The sequence below is a fragment of the Loxodonta africana genome, chromosome 2 (assembly GCF_030014295.1).
Source record: "Loxodonta africana isolate mLoxAfr1 chromosome 2, mLoxAfr1.hap2, whole genome shotgun sequence".
NCBI classification, from domain to species: Eukaryota; Metazoa; Chordata; class Mammalia; order Proboscidea; family Elephantidae; genus Loxodonta; species Loxodonta africana.
The window spans coordinates 80,485,528-80,502,448 of record NC_087343.1 but is presented as its reverse complement, the minus strand read 5'-3'; the positions used below and the strand labels follow the sequence as shown (position 1 = coordinate 80,502,448).

At 42.1% G+C, this 16,921-nt stretch overlaps 1 protein-coding gene across 1 annotated transcript in view; it reads right to left on the bottom strand.

The window, feature by feature from the left end:
- SV2C (synaptic vesicle glycoprotein 2C) overlaps positions 1 to 15,960 on the bottom strand; it is a 265,178-nt gene extending 249,218 nt beyond the window's left edge. Inside the window, exon 1 of the mRNA XM_003408105.4 lies at positions 15,773 to 15,960. The gene's annotated coding sequence lies outside the window, so the exon portion shown is untranslated. The remainder of the gene's footprint in view (positions 1 to 15,772) is intronic.
- Positions 15,961 to 16,921: the final 961 nt, after the last annotated feature.

The window sequence follows — 16,921 nt, the reverse complement described above, 5'->3', positions numbered from 1 at the left end:
AACGTGGCAGTCTGCACGAAGAGCATGCTTCCTTCAGACACAACACTAAGATGGAAGAGCCTCACTGTTACAACCTCTCCCTTTCTCACTCCCCAAAGTAAATGGCTTGCTACAGGTAGTGTTAAAATGTAGAGAATTTAGAGCAGTCCAACAACATCCAGTAACAGCATATATTTTGGTTAAAAATTCAGCTGTAACCCAAAGGTGGGCAGTTTCAATCCACCCGCCACTCCTTGGAAACCCTATAGGGCAGTTCTGCTCTGTCCAATAGGGTCGCTATGAGTTGGAATCGACTCGATGGCAACAGGTTTGGGGTTTTTTTTTTTTTTTTTGGTTTTTTGTTAAATAATAATCATAGATAAAATAACCTACCTGCACACATAAATTTTAAAACTCTACATAATGCTCTAACAGTAATAAGGAGAAATAGAAGAAATAAACTTGTAATAAATTATGTTTTTAAATATGTAAGTGTTCTGGCGAAACAACTCAAGAATCCAAAATGAAAAAGTGAGATGTTTGTATCTAAAGGCATAATCACCACGAATGCAACAAACACCAACACAGACTAATATGAGTGTGCTTGTCAGCCACTTAAATATCACAAGAAGTGTTACCACTGGTGACGTGATTTTCAGATACGAGGAACAACTCCTGGTAAGATTTTAAATAAAACAAAATACAGTTCTCTCTTAATTTATAAATAGTTTCACCACTGGAAAATTCACCAGATAACAAAATATGCAAAAAAATACTTGTGTTTATATATAAAATGGAATAAAGTTCTACGCTCAAATTATATTATAAGAAAGAGATTTTTTACTGAGAAGTTGTGCAGCATGCAGGGTAATGCTTTGTTATGTAGAACTGTGTTATGCACTATAGGTCTCAGGTCAATGGAATTTGGGCTAAAGTGAGGGTTCCAAGCCAAGGCTTAGGAAGTATCACATGATTCTGCTCAGCTTTCTCGTCCTGCCATCTCCATGCAAAAAATATGCTCTGGGTGGCCTATTATTCCAAGGAGGATGAAAAACTGGAACAAAACCTGCAGCTTAGAGAAAACCCAACCAGGCTCAACCTAGATCAGCCAGCCCCCAGCCAATCCACAGAGGTGTGTGTAAGAAGAAATGATTGTTGCTTGAAGTCACTAACTTTTAGAATGGTTGGTTATACAGCATGGAGTAACTGTATAACTGTCCGATATATCAAAGGAGAGTGTTTTCTGTTTTTCCAGCACAGAGGGGACAAGTAGGTTAAAGGAGGAATGGAAAAAGCCAATGAGAAACTCAAGATGTTGAACAGAGAGTGAATGGATGTTAGGATAAAGAAGGAATGGGTAGAATCCAGGCAAAAGATGGAATTTAGCCACTGTTTTGCAGTGCTGAGTCACTAGTCATATGAGTTGTTGGGTATTAGAAAAGCACTCCAATATACCATAACAATGGGTATTTCTGTGAGCTCACTCCCCTCTAATCACCTTGAGGGACTGAACATTTAAGGACTGCTACAGCCTAACAGATTAATATTACAGCCTGACAGATTAATATAAGGGCGGGCAGAGATGTAATAAAGATTGAGGGAAACCCATGGTTTTCACAAAATAAGACCCTATCCTCAAAAATTCAAATCATAGTTCATTTATCCTTTTCTATTATAAAAATATATAGCATTGAATAACAACAGACCCAAGGCAAGCCCACGAGTCCTTCATTTTCATCGACTTTTTACTTTCAAAGGAACTGGTGTCTTTGATAAACCTGGCTTTTATCACTTAGATATTCTTTAAATTAATTAAATGTACCAGTCATTCTATGTAGTTACCAGTGTCCTAATGTTTTAGGACTCTCATTCAATAAAAAAGAAAAGAAATAATGAGTTAAAAATAAAAACAAAACTTGTATATAACCACATGCAACTGGTCTTCCATGTTCTAACGAAATAGGAATGCATCTTAAATTATTCATAAACACATTTAAAAGATCTTCAGATAATGTCTTACAACTTTCTAAAGTTGTTAGAATCTATTGAAAATTTTGACTGAGCTTCTGAGTAACCACCAAGCTTGCAATAATTTGTTACAACAGCCATAGGAAACTAATACAGATGACAAATCCATATATTAACAAATGCTCAACATCATCAGTTATTAGAAACATACAAATTAAAAAAAACAAAGATACCGCTACACACCTATCAGAATGGCTAAAATCCAAAAACCTGAGAATCAATTGCTGGCAAGTATATAAAATAACAGGAACTCTCATTCATTGCTGGTGGGAATGCAAAATGGAACAGCAACTTTGAAAGTCAGTTGGGCAATTTCTTACAAAGTTAAACACAGCCTTACATACAATCCAGCAATTGCACCCCTGGCATGATTTACACAACTGATTTGAAAACTTATGTCACACACAAACCTGCATGTGGATGCTTACAGGAGCTTTATTCATAATTATCAAAAACTGGAAGCAACCGAGATGTATTTCAATATGTGAATGTTTACACAAACTGCTGTACAACCATACAATGAAATATTATCTAGGAAAAATAGCAAATGTACTATTGATAATGCAACAACACAGATGAATCTCAAGAAAATTATGCTGAGAGAAAAAAAGACAAAAGGTTATACACTGTATAATTTCAATTATATGACATTCTGAAAAAGGCGAAACTATAATGATGGTAAAAAGATTACTGGTTGCCAGGGATTTGTAAGGAGGCTTAAGTGGGTGAAGTTTAGGTAATTTTTTAGGGCGATGAAACTATTCTGTATGATACTGTAATGGTGGATACACGACATTATGCATTTGTCAAAACCTATAGATGAATGAAACTTAATGTATATCAATTAAAAAAAATCATTTAGGAGTATGGGGGATCACAGAATGGAATGTAGAATGTGACAAAACAATCTAACTACTGAAAACTTATGAAAGAACTTTGTTGAAGGGAGTGGAAGGAAAAGGTGCTGACCTAAGTAACTCTGGAAATGAAGAGAGTATGTAAGATTAAAGGCAAAAGAAACTATACATAAGCACTGCATTCTAGTTAATAAAGTTGTTTCCCATAGGGATACAGGTTAATAATTCTGATATATTTATACTGGAATTGAGCAATTAAGTAAATGGATGACAAAGAGTGGGTGCAAGGTTTCTCACTGTTGGAGGAGAAGTGTATCTAAATATACAGAGATGTTACATATAGAAATATTTATGGATATGTGTATATACACAGATTGGTATACATACATATACTTCCTTGCTCAGTCATCTAAGAGGGCCCAGAAGTGATGACGCCTCAGTAGCAATCAGCATACCTAGTGCCTGGATCTTGGTTTCTAACCCCATTCTCCAATAAAAGTAACCAGGGCTCCTTGGAGATATGGCTGATTCTAGAATGGGGAAGATGAGCATCTTGTAGTGTATGAAAGCAAGGAAGTACTAAAAAACAAAACAAAATGGTGGAACATATTAAAGAGACACAGGAACCAACTGAAAGAGCTCCCAATGGCCAAAGCTGGAACAATTTGAGCAACAATATAAAGTAGTATTGGATTATAATCCAAAACATAAAATAAATATCCATGAGCCCATAATGATATGAACAAATTATTAAATAAATAAATGGAGAATAGGCAAATCCCTGTGCAGAAGAATTCTAAATAATTTATGTAGATGCTCTACCGTCAAGGAAGTAGACACCTAAATAAATGAAGAGCTGGTTTGAAAACTTATTATATAAAGCTACAGTAATCAAGGCAGTGTAGAATTAGCGTAGGGATAAACAAATAGACAAATGGAACAGAATGGAGAGTCCAGAATTAGACCCACACATGTAGAATTAATTGATTTGCAACAACGGTGCCAAGACAAGTCAATGGAAGAAGGGAAGTCTTTCAACAATTTGTACTGAAACAGGAAGGTAACCATATGGAAAAAAATGAACTTCCATCCCAACTTCATACCATATACAAAAATTAATTTGAAATGAATCATAAATCTAAATGGAAGAGCTAAAACTATGAAACTTTTAGAATACAAAAGAAAATCTTACTGATTTTGAGTGTGCCAGACATTTCTTAAATAATACATAGACACACACAAAAACACTAACCATAAAAGAATAAAACTGATAAAGGGGACTTCATCAAAGGAAAGAACTTAAGCACATAAAAAGACACCATTAAGATGATGAAAAGGCAAGGCACTCACTAGGATAAAATATTTAAAATTCATTTATTTGACAAAGAACTTGTATCCAGAATATACAAAGCAACCCAAATTTTTTAAATGGGTAACACAAAAACTTCACAAGAGAAGACATATGATTGAAGATGCATGAATAGGTGCTCAACAGCATTAGTTATCAAGGAAATGAACATTAAAATCACTGATTAACAACATCGAATGATGTAGAGTACGTGAAGCAACTGGAACTCTCAGACATTCCTGGTCGGAGTGTAAAATTATACAACTACTTTAGGAAATAGTTTGGCAGTTTTTTACAAATAATTGTCTACCATTCCACTGCTGGGTATCTACCTAAGAGAAATCAAAACATATTTAAAAAAAAAACAAAAAAAAAAACCAGTGCTGTCGACCCTACAAAACATATAGCCATCAAAAAAAAAAAAAAAAAAGATACATACAAGAATGTTCACAGATGCTTTATTCATAATAGTCCTAAACTAGGAACAACTCAAATGCCTATCAGTAGATGAACAGATAAATGAATTGTCATATATTCATATAATAAATTCATATATTCATATAATTTAGCAATAAAAAAGGATGGACTACTGATACAACAATGTCATAAATCTTTTCAAAAATATTATGTTGAATGAAAGAACAGACACAAGAATATATACTGTATGATTCCCTTTATATGAACTTCATGTATAGGTAAAACTCATCGTTGGTGACAGAAATCAGAACAGTATCTCTCAGGGAGAATGAACTGCCTAGAAAGAGGCCCAGAGAACTTTCTAAGGAATGGACATATTCTGTTGGTTACATGGTTGTATACATTTATCAAAACTTAACCAACTACGCACTTATAATCTATGCATCTTACGTATATAAATTATACCTCCATAAATCTAATTAATAAAACAAATCAGTGCTCAGGAGAATCACAGTTTTTCATAATACTGAAATTTCAAAGACATTTCCTGTATAGGTCTTAATCCATAGGAAAATGGTTGCTATAACCAGTTGCATCCTTAGAATAAATAAAGTTCCTATGATTGTTTCTTATAGGAGCTATGCCAAAGGGCAATTCATTAGAAGCAAGAACAAACTCGAAAAACCAAACGTATTGCAGACGAGTTGATTGGGACCTATAGCGACATTATAGGTCAGGGTAGAATTGCCCCACAGGGTTTCCAAGGCTATAATCTTTACTGAAGCGACTGTCATATCTTTCTCCTGCAGAGCTGCTGGTGGGTTTGAACTGCCACCTTTTGGTTAGCAGCCAAGTGCTATAACCACTGCACCACCAGGGTTTCTCAGAAGAAAGTCCACAAAGGAAAAAATGATCTGAGGGAAGTCCAGGGCTCTCCAATGAGTTTTCTTGGTCTAGTGATAAAGATTTAAGAATATCTAGAGTATAAAGAGGGATGAATGGACCTCATACTAACCAACTAGACCACTGGGCCCAGAAGCCAGCTAATAGAAGAGGAATTTGGACATGTGTCGGAAGCCAGTTTCTTGCTTTCTGATCCCCTCGGATGGGTTCAGGCTCAAATGGTTAGAAGTATAAAGCCCTGAATCTATAGAATTGTTTATTAAGAGCGACTTTGTGAGATTCTGGAAAAGAAAAAAAAAAAAAGAGGTGAAGGTCAAATGACAGAATTGCTCATGAGGGACTTAGATTCAGGTTACACGCAGAGCTGCTTTACAGCTCAGACAACCACGTGTGGGACAAGTTAGGGACACTTCTCTGCCTCTGCACGGCACCCTGCAGACTGGAAGTTCTGGGCATCTAGAGACAGCATCCTGGGCACAGTCATGGCATTCTCATGTGCACTGGCGGTAGAAGGCTCTGCCGAGCATGTTCCCAGACCATGGGCATGGAAAAATGGGCATCAGAGCAGGAAAGGAAGGACTTGTTCAGCATCCCCCAAGGACGGAAATCAGGCTAGCAGAAGGCGGTCAGTGAGTGGAACGGGCGGCGAGGGACTGCTAGGGTGCTGGAAATATTGTTTCATAATCTGTGTGCTGGCTAAAGATACATGTTCAATTGGTGATATTAATTTATAATACAGACACTTTTCTCTCTGCATCTTATACTCCATTAAAAAAGGTTTAAAAGCAACTGAAAATATTTTCGGCCCCCATGTATCCAGCACCAGGGGTTATCTCTTTCCTGGAGGTTCAGGTGACTCAGAGTCTAGCAGAAACACACATGTCATGCAGCCACGGGGATGGTGAGAGAGACACTCCAACAGCAGTGGCTACAAGGGGCTCAGGGAGTCAGAGAAAGGGGGCTCGAATTCCACCACGAAGGTTCGTGAAAAGGGACTTTAAAGCTAGGCTCAAAGGGCAAGCAGGAGTGTTTCCATCAATAAATGTGGATAGGTTGGGGTGCGGGGGGAGGATAAATGGCGTGTGTGAGGGGAGGGACAACATTCCAGGCCCGTGGGAAGAGAAGATAAAAAATTGTCGATCTGCAATCCCATCAAATTCACAGTCACAATAGAATGAAAAATGTCTCTAGAAGCAAAATATTCCGAGTAGTAATACAGGCTTTTGACAGCCGTTAGACATGTAAGATTTATTGAGGATAGAGGGTAGGGAGGGTGAGGGGAGGTCCTCAGGTTTAATAACCTAAAACAGCAATGAGCAGTTCTTGTTGAAGGGCCATTTTATTGAATGTTTATAGGTATGTTTCTTTTTCCATTCAAAATGAAAATAGTTTTATGGAGTACGAAAATAATTTACGTTCTCAAAACTCAGATCACCTTACGTATGTGGGGGGAAAAAAAAAGCCCAATCCCATTGCTGTTGAGTAGATTCGGACTCATGGCAGCACTATTTGACTGAGTAGAACTGCCCCACTGGATTTCCAAGAAGCAGCTGGTGGATTTGAACTGCTGACCTCTTGGTTAGCAATCAAAAGCTTAACTATAAGAAAAGAATCGATGACAAAAACCAGCACTGCTTTTTGGCCACTAAAACATTACTATTTAGAGATATTTGAGAAATAGCATCATAGGGGCATCTTGAAATTAACTTTCACCACCATTATTTGTGCCTTCTTTACAAAATATGTGCTTACCGTTGAAAACTCAAACTATACAGAAATATATAAAGTAAAAAGTTTAAAGTCCTCTCCATAAAAAATTCTCCATATTCCCCCCAAAAGATATCAGTTTGGTCTTTATCCTCCCAGACATTTTAATGTACCTCAGATTTTTTTAACAGAAATATACCACGTATTTTGGTCAATTAATTGCTGCTTTTTATATTAATAACATATCTTCAAAATCTTTCCATGTTACTACATATGTTATTGTTAGCTGACGTCAAGTTGGCTCCCAACTCATGGCAACCCCATGCACAATGGAATCCAACACTGTGATCCACAGAATTTTCATTGGCTGATTTTTGGAAGTAGGTCACCAGGCCTTTCTTCCATGTCCTTTGTCTGAAAGCTCCACTGAAACTTGTTCAGCATCAGAGCAACACACAAGCCTCCATTTACAGATCAGTGTTGGCTGCACATGAAGTGCACTGGCTAGAAATCAAACCCAAGTCTCCTGCATGGAAGGTGAGAATTCTACCACCAAACCACCACTGACCCAGTTAGTACATACAGCTATACCCTTTTTAATGACTGTGTAGTATTTTAGTGTTTGGCTGAACCATAATTGATCTGATCACCCTCTGACTGACGGACATTCAAGTTGTTTCCAATTTTTCACTACTGTAATTAATGATGCAATGAACATCCTGTACAATAGGCTGATGGTTTATCTTAGTATGGCTAGCAGGGAGGGACTAGGAAATCTCCTAGGAAAAAGCTCATCCCGAGTGAAGGGCAGTTTGAGACTCACCATTTATGGTCCTAGGACAACAGGCCGGCACCAAATGATTGTGAATACAGGGCGGTGTGTCATTCAAAGTGTCCTCTCACCAGCCCCCATGTACTCGAACATTCTCCAAACTCTCAAGGAACATTAAGAGCGGAGGGTAGCATCAACAGAGTCCACAATACTGCAGCCAAGACATTCTCGACAGTGGGAGGCAAGTGCAGCAACACTGCAGTGATGGCTAAAACCTGTCCACCATGAGTGATCCTGTTGGCATTTGAAATATCAATGGCATATCTTCCAGCATCACAGAATCCACAAGCCACTATAATACAACAAACTCACAGAACCAGATAAATGACTAGATGTTTCTGTGGGTCTACATTTCTGCCTTCACACTGATGTGGCCAACAGGAAACCCAGTCAGTAGCTTTACTGAATGCTTCAAAAGCTAATAATCTTAATACTGAAATTACTTTTGTGTCCAACACAGTTGGTAACGTGTTTAATGTGCATTAATTGAAGCATGCTGTCATATGTTGAAAATATAATGGTGTGAAGCAATCATGAAAATAACATCATGGAATTATTAGGATGTCACTTCTCAAATATAAAAACACATAAGCACAAACCCGAAACAAAGAAAAAATGGTGTGCTTAGAATGACTAAAAACTGCTATCAAAATGAGTATATTTTAAAATAGGTTGGTCAGTGCTTGAAATGACTAAGTGGGTCACCTTCTCTACCCACTGCCAAAATGCATGCCTGTTCCCTGCCACAGAGGCTCCTAAACTGTGTGACTCAGCTGGGTAATTTAAAGAACAAAGCATCTCAGATAGTTCTCATAGAAAAAATTTCAACCTCCCAACACTTGTCTTGTGTGAATTTGCAGATTTTTAACTCTGTATACTGGAGGCGATAAAAAACAAACAAAAAGTTCATTGCTGTCAAGTCTATTCCGACACATAGTGGCCCTATAGGACAGAGTATAACTGTGCATAGGGTTTCCTAGGCTATAATCTTTATGGGGACAGATCACTAGGTCTTTCTCCAATGGAGCAAGCTGGTGGGTTTGAACAGCCAACCTTTCAGTTAGCAGTTGAGTGTTTAAACACTGTGCCACCAGGGCTCCTTACCAGAGAAGACAGCCATCTAAAAACTTATTGGTGTGCCTGGTGTTCCTACAAAGACAGACTCAGAAGTGCAAGCTCCAATTATTCAGGAATCACAGGGGCAGTGATGGGAGGGAAGGTCCACTGAAAAAAAAAGTGGACCTTGACCCAAAAATAGGAGACCTAAGGATAAGTCTTTAAAAGCTCCTGATGCTCATCCAAAGGTCTGGACCCACTGAGTGGTTGTGATCAGCTGAAGATAAGCATGGTATCTTAGACAGAACACTTGACTAGTGTCTGAGAGCTCACTTTAGTCAGTTATAAGCCATGCAACTAGGGAAAAATCACAACGTTTCTCAGTAATGAGAGTCCCTGGGCCATTAAAAAAAAACTAAATATAAGGCTCCACATGCATGGGCTGTATACAAACATGGACAGGGTATCAGTACCAGCTACATAATTTGCCAGGCCCAGAGCAAAATGAAAATGCTGAGTCCCCTGTGCAAAACATTTCAAGAGGCCACAGCAGAGCACTAAATCAAGCACCAGCCCTTCTGAACGTTATGGTGCACATGAAGCTGGCCCTACCTGTTACTATCCACAGATGGGCACTCCTTGAGACAGGACCTTTTTATTTGCACAGCTAAATCCACCAGAGTGCCTTGTATTTAGTAAATACTCAGAAAACATTTATTTGCTTTCAGGATTGCATCATAATAAAAAGGAAGTAGGATTTCACATTTTAAATGTGACTCCTCATAGAGATCAAAGCTTATTAGTGGTTACCAAGGTTGGAAAGGAAGGAGAAACGGGAAGTCATTACTTGGGGAGCACTGAGTTTCTGTTAATGGCAGTGGAATGATTTGGAAAAGAACAGTGGTAACGGTTGTACAACATGATGAACGTAATCGATGTCACTGATTTGTTGAATTGGCAAATGTTTTGTTTTATATATATAGTACATACGTACATATATATTTACTTGATTCAACAGCAAGTGTTTGGTTTTTTATATATATACTTACCACAATTAAAAAAAGAAAAAAGGAGACCTCTCATTTTACAAGACAAACATGGAGACAAAAGAATACTTTTTAAAGCATAGTACCTACAAAGCAACATGCTAGGAGCTGTATGTGTATTTTCTCTATTTAATCTTCACACACGATTCTAAAAAGTAGATACAAAAATCACTTTTTCACAGCCGAACAAAACACGGCTCAAAGAGGTTAAAAAAACGTGTCCATGTTTATTCCACTTTTCTATAACAGGCCATTAATTCATTTGACAATATTGAGCCTCTACTATGTCCCAGGGAGCCCTGGCAGTGCAGTGGTTAATAGCTAACCAAAAGACCAGCAGTTTGAATCCACCATCTACTCCTTGGAAATCCTATGGGGCAGTTCTGTTCTGCCCTATAGGGTCACTGTAAGTTGGAATCCATTCCATGGCAATGGGTTTTGGTTTTTACTAAGTCCCACAAACTATTCTAGACACTAAGAACACACAGTGAGACAAAACTACAACAGTAAAAATCTACTCCTGTTCCTATTCTTGGCCTCTTGGAATCCATACTTGAGTGACAGGGATTAGTAAAAGAATATTTTTAAAAAGAAAGAAACAACCAAAATCTGGGCTCTACCCGGGAAGCAGGAAGTTCAGAAGTCTAAGATGAGGCTCAGAAATCTGCATCTGAACACACTGCCCAAGAAAGCCTGATGCACATGACTCTTTGGGAACCACTGGTCTATTTGGCTAGTCTCGAGTCTAGTTCATAGGATTTTAAAATAGTGGCAAATAACCAGAAAAAGCACTTATGAGGCCGGCTGCCCGCCCACCATCTTGAATAGGCAAGGGGTGGTGCCCACCATCTTCTGTGATATGCAAACTAACTCCCTGCAGCTTAAGCTATCTCCTTATTAGGTAATATAGGAACTAATTCACGGTCTTTAAGTTATCTCCTTATTTAGGTATACTTCTGCTTGTTGCTCAGTTGAGAAAAACAACAGACTGGAGCCTCAAGACCACTGGAAACTGGCCTTGTACCAATTCTGGCCCAGCCGACATGCGCAGTACCTCTGATTGTGTCCTTTGGATGACCCATTCACTTCAGAAGCTGAAAAACACACCCCCATCTAAGACCCGGATGTGAGCAAACTGCCATCTTTGTGCCCCTCGTTTTTAGGACGGAGCAGGCCCAAAAGATGGGACCGCCGTTGGAACGCCTTTTCGGGTCAAATCAATCAGCAAGCTGGCTCCACCTTGAGGCATTCCTGAAGACCCCAGACTCAATTTACTTTACCCATATAAACCCCTTGAGCTATTGTTCGAGGAGCTATCTTGGCGACAGGAGCCCCGGTGCTCTCCTTTACTTGGTCAACTCAAAAAAGCTATTTCGCTTTCTGCCAAGTCCGGTTACACTTGGTCTAATTTTTCATAAATCTCACTGGATGCTTGTATTAATAAGAGGCCACAAGTGCTATGAGAAGACTGAAGCCCATCAATAAAGTTGTTAGGGTCCACTCTTAATCCTTTATATTAAATACTGTAATATGTAAAGCAAAAGATACAGCAAGCATAATGTATATTAGGTAGTCAACAAAATAAGATGTCATCCAAAATTAATCTGAATATCTGCTTTGTATTAAACTGAGATCATTATTTTTCAAATTTAGTCTTTTTAAAATGTTTCAGTTTAGACATCTAATAGCATAATACAAAATCAAGAGACTTATTTACGAAAACTGAGCCCATAGCGCCATGTAAAATCTTAACGTGAGTTCATCAAGAACACTTACTATATCGTACCTACAAGGAAACGCAAATTTAAAACATATCCCGTCATTATATTTCTGTATTTCATGGAGGGAGAGAATATTAGAACCAGAAAGAACCAAAACATCCAATCTGCCCCTCTCCATTTAATGAATTTTATTCAATTTTTCCCAGCAGGGGAGCCATTATGATGTGCAACCAGTCCCAAAACCATCCCTAACTATAAGGGGTGTTTGCAATAAAGCTAAATGGTGTCTTTATATTCCATTAAGCCATATTTTCAGGAGGAATTAAAATAATAACTTCGTCCTCATTGTTATTCTTAACTGTAAGAAACAAAGAACCCAAAAAACCTAACTCATTGCCAAAGACAAAGGAGTCGTTTTTGACTCCATAGTGACCTTATAGGACAGAGTAGAAAGGCCTAATAGGGTTTCCCAGGCTGAAATCTTTATGGAAGCAGAGTGCCACATCTTTCTCCTGTGGAGCAGCTGGTGGGTTCAAACTCCAGCCTCCTAGTTAGCAGCCGAGAGCTTTAACCACTGCACCACCATGGTTCCTGTCTAAAATAAAGCAAGGAACTCCAAATTCAATGCGCTGCAACATTTTACACTGATTGCTCAGTAGCGGCTCCGATGAAAAAAGCAAAGCAAAAAACAAAAACAAAAGCAATTCAGCAATTTTGTGGCAAAGCTGCAAACAGCTGGGTCCCCTAGGTTTACAAACAGACTCCATCTAAATAATGAGTTTGTGTTTAAATGGGCATTGATATGCATGCTGTGAATCATGGGTCAGACAGAATCCTGGGCAACATGGAACCAAGTGTCCGCCCTTTCAGCAGTCTGTTCCAGAAGCACGCTGGTGAACTATAGGTTTTTCTCAGATGGCAGCTTCACAGAATACAAAGGACATTTTTTACATTCACTACCCAAAGAAATATACTATCATGTTTTTCTTATGTAACCTAGCATTACATATTTCGTATGAGTAACAAGAATAACAATATAGTGAGCTGGTTAAGAAGGCACTTTGACAAATCAGATGCTTTTACTCATGAAATATTTCAAAGACAAGTTTACTTAAGAATAAAAGCTGAATATCCCTAATTATAGGAAATGGATTTTCTTGTACTTGTAGTCATGTGTTATTTTGCATATTATAATGCCCTTGCCTTAATCCTTGAGGATGGGAACTGCATCCTGTTCTCAGAAGCAACTCCCACGCTGAAGAAATACAATTGGGTTAATGACAAGGAGGATTTTTACCAAAAACCTCTTAGGCTTGTTGGCTGCTACTTTCACTGTCAGTGGATCATGAAAAATAAATTTGATTGCTTCCTTACTACATCACCAAAAACACTCAGATGGGATCCAGAGCTTTTTTTTTTTTTTTTTAAACTTCCCCAGACAGCAGCTAATGGGATTTGATTTTATATTAGACTGTTTGGAAAAGTCTATTGTCTGCATTTGCTGGCCTTGAAGGCCAAATTACATTAAAGGAACAGTGCTGGGAAAAGTCTCCAGAATTTTTTAAGAGATAAAATTGTTTTCTTTTATCTTACAGGGACTTTGTTTCATAACATTATTCATTCATAGAGAATTTGTATTTCCAAAGCTCTCTGAGATTATCTCTTTTGTCCTCAAAATAACTGTAAGGTAAAGAAGAGCTAGTCAGAGGCACTTTCACATTTCTCAAATGTGGGAGAAGAACCCGAGAGGGTATGTAATTTGCCCAAGGTGACATAATATTTGGGAAAACGGGAACCAGGATCTTTGTGCCTGGGCTTTTTGATGACTACTTTTCTTCCTTCCTCCCCGCCCCCTCCCCCATTTCTTTCTTTCTTTCTTCTTCTTCTTCTTTTTTTTTTTTTTTTTTACCACAGATACTACATACTTGGGTTCCTTCGACAAAGCCAATACAAACATGACCTTTGTTATTAGGTTTTCAGAAAGCGGGCCTTTTTTTTTTTTTTTAATATATAGACTGGGACGTGGGATGTGTTTATTTTCCACCAAAGAATACATTAACAGCCCTGTTTTTTACACGTGTTTTAATGTTACAAGAAGAGGGAATGCAGCACATTACTTGGTAAACTATTCTCAAGACCCACTTAGAGGCTAGCCCTTCTGCCAAAAATCCTTAAGAATGAGGAAGGGATGGGTTATCACCACGGAACCTGACACACTTCAACACCGAAGCTTCCAAAAGAAAACTTGCCACGAGCACGAGGCCCTTTCTAACTTGCCATAGAAAGAAAACGAGTTAACACCTAAGAAATTAAGGCATGCCAAGTTTTCCTCCAAGATTATGGGTAAGAATTAAACTAAAACAACTTTCTCTCGCTGTCATTTAAGTATGAAGGGAGCATGACCCGGGCAGAGAAGACCACCAGGGCATCCCTGTTGTGGCTCCTTAAAAGACGCCGGGTCTCTTCGGTCCCCCGGGGAACGCAGGGTCGCTGCCGCACCTTCCCGGCACTGCGGCGCACTGCGGAGCCGCCGGTTCACCTGCCCGCAGTTCCGGCCGTGCTAGGGTTTTCTCGCAGACCCGCGCAGTCGCCCGCCCCCCGAGCCCCAGCGGGGCTACCGCTGGCCCGGTCGGGTGCGCAGCCAGGCATCCATCACCAGAGATCCTTTGACGCACACACCCGCGCTCCCAGATCAAGACTCCGTCGCCTCCCCGCCCCCCCCTTGCCCGCCTCTCGCAGGTCCGCATTTGCATCACTTGCACACGTAGCGGGTGACGCGAGCGCCCCCGGTCGGGCCGTCCAGGCGGCACCTCCAGCCCCCATGACTCAGCCCCCCCTCCGCCCCCACGCGCCCGCTGCCTAAGGTCTCCGCACTACCGCAGAAATGCTCTGGGCTGTGCCTGTGCGGCGGAGTGCCTGCTGCCTCGCGCCAAGTTTGTCCTCTTAACGCACAGTCCTCGTGGGCCAGCTGGGAGAGGTCCCCACGACACGCTGGAGACAACCCTTTTCCCTGTTCTAGAACCCAGGCGGAGGGGAACAGCCCGCCAAATAAAGCGCCTGATGGGTTAGGTGATCGCCTCCATAGCCCTAATCGTCATCTGAAATCACCTCAGTTGTTTACTTGTGATAGTCCCTCTCTGCCGCTCAGCTGCACACCAACTAATCTGTATCAAAGCGCCAGGCGCACCGTGGTCGCTCAGTAGATTTTTGCTGAATGACGGCGATGTATAGTGAAGTGTGGGCATTTACGAAGAACCACAGCCCCGCAGGTTTCCCTACTCTCCATCCCTCTCTTGCTCTGGCACAAACACTAGGCAGAGGCTTATGGAATTTATAAGGAATAGTTTTTAAATTCACGGTTTCTTTTCGGTTCCCGCAGCGCCTACTGCGGCTGCCTCAGCTCTCCCGTCACCCGCACGTCTGCAGAGGGATCCCCGCCGAAAAGTTGAGCCCAAGGCTGGGGTGGGAGCATAGGTCGGGACCTTGGGGCTCAGGGCTGCTGTTTTGAATCAGTTTCCTCCTGCCCGTCGAACCGCCAAAGCAAAGAATCGTGGAGGTCTCGGCATCCCAGTTACTGCCCACCCTCCTCCCCCACGAGACAGGGATAAAGTGCATCCGCATCCCCTGATCTACTCGGCGAAACGGGGGTCACTTCCTCGGCTCTACCCGGACTGCCTCGAGTCCGCCTCAGCAAAGGCTCCCGCCCAGGCAGCCCAAAGCACCTGCAGCCGTTTCCCCGGGCGCAGGCAGGGCAAAGTTGCGCTTCTGCCAAGGCTGCAAAAAGTTCCCCAGGCTGCAGAGCCCTGCCTCCGGGTCCGGAAGGGAAATCGGGCAGCAGCGGGAAGTCCCGCCACGGCTGCCCGGGACTCCTCACTCACCGCTTCAGCCTTCAGTGAACCTCTGCTCTGGGTGGTGTCAGCGATGCAGCCGCCGCCGCGCGGGCTCGCTCCCCGGGGCCGCCTCCGTCTGCCACTCTCTCCTGCAGCGTGCCGAGTGATGACTCCTCCGAGCGTGTCAGCGGCTCCGAGGAGGGGCGGGAAAGTGGTTCGGGGCTTGCACGCTGCGGTCCTCCTCCCCTCCCGTCCTCCTCCTGCCTCCTCCCCCCGGTGCTGCAGTGCGGGGCGGCGGCGTAGCCAGAGTACTAGCGGTGCGCAGGGAGGGAGTCACAGCGCGCGGGGGAGGAGGGCGCAGCGCACGACTCGGCGCGGGGCGGGCGGCCCGGGGCTGGGAAGGAGAGGTGCTGATGCGCTGCTGAGGCCCGGGACGTGGAGGGGCGGGGGGGGGGAGTGGGCGAGGGCGGCTCCCAAGTGTCAGGTACTTTTGGAGAAGTCGGGGCTCCGAGTTTGTACCAGGGGGAATGGTGACGGAGCATCGGTGGTTAGTCATAGAGCGTGATTGTGCGTTATGCACCGTGGCGGCGGCTGCTCCCAGGCCCGAGAGGTGCACGGGAACCCTAGTGTTCTGGGACTGACTTTTTAACTTTGACCGGCTTCCAGGGAACCCACCAGGCAGTGCTAAACTGAGTGTTTTTCCTTCTACACTGGCATACAAATTCGAGAGAAGCTTGGGGCGCAATGAGAGCAAACAAAGGAAAACTTTGCCGGCTATCTGGAGTCAGACAGCCTGGCTCACAGGCAGACATTGGAAGTGATGTCTTTTGGGGGAAAATACCGAATATTAAAAACAAATAAAGAAAGCCAGGAGATTCTGTGTTCTCAAGCACATTTCGCGCCTCAGCGCGCAGAAGATCCCAGCTCTAACTTCCCCTTTCCAAAGCTGCGGAGCTTGGTGACCCAGGAGAAACCCGTCCCTGAGAGGCCACACCCTAGGCTGGCGCACCCGCCCAGCAGCTGCACAGAAGGGCGTCGCCCTCCTCCCGCCGCAGGTTCCCTCCACTAGACGCGGCGGGAATCAAGGCTTCACCACGTCCCTGCCTCCACCAGCTTTGCGCACACACGGAACGAAACTCATGCGGGGTGGGAGGCGGCCGGATCCAGAGGTGCCTTCCGGACAATTACAGCTCCAGT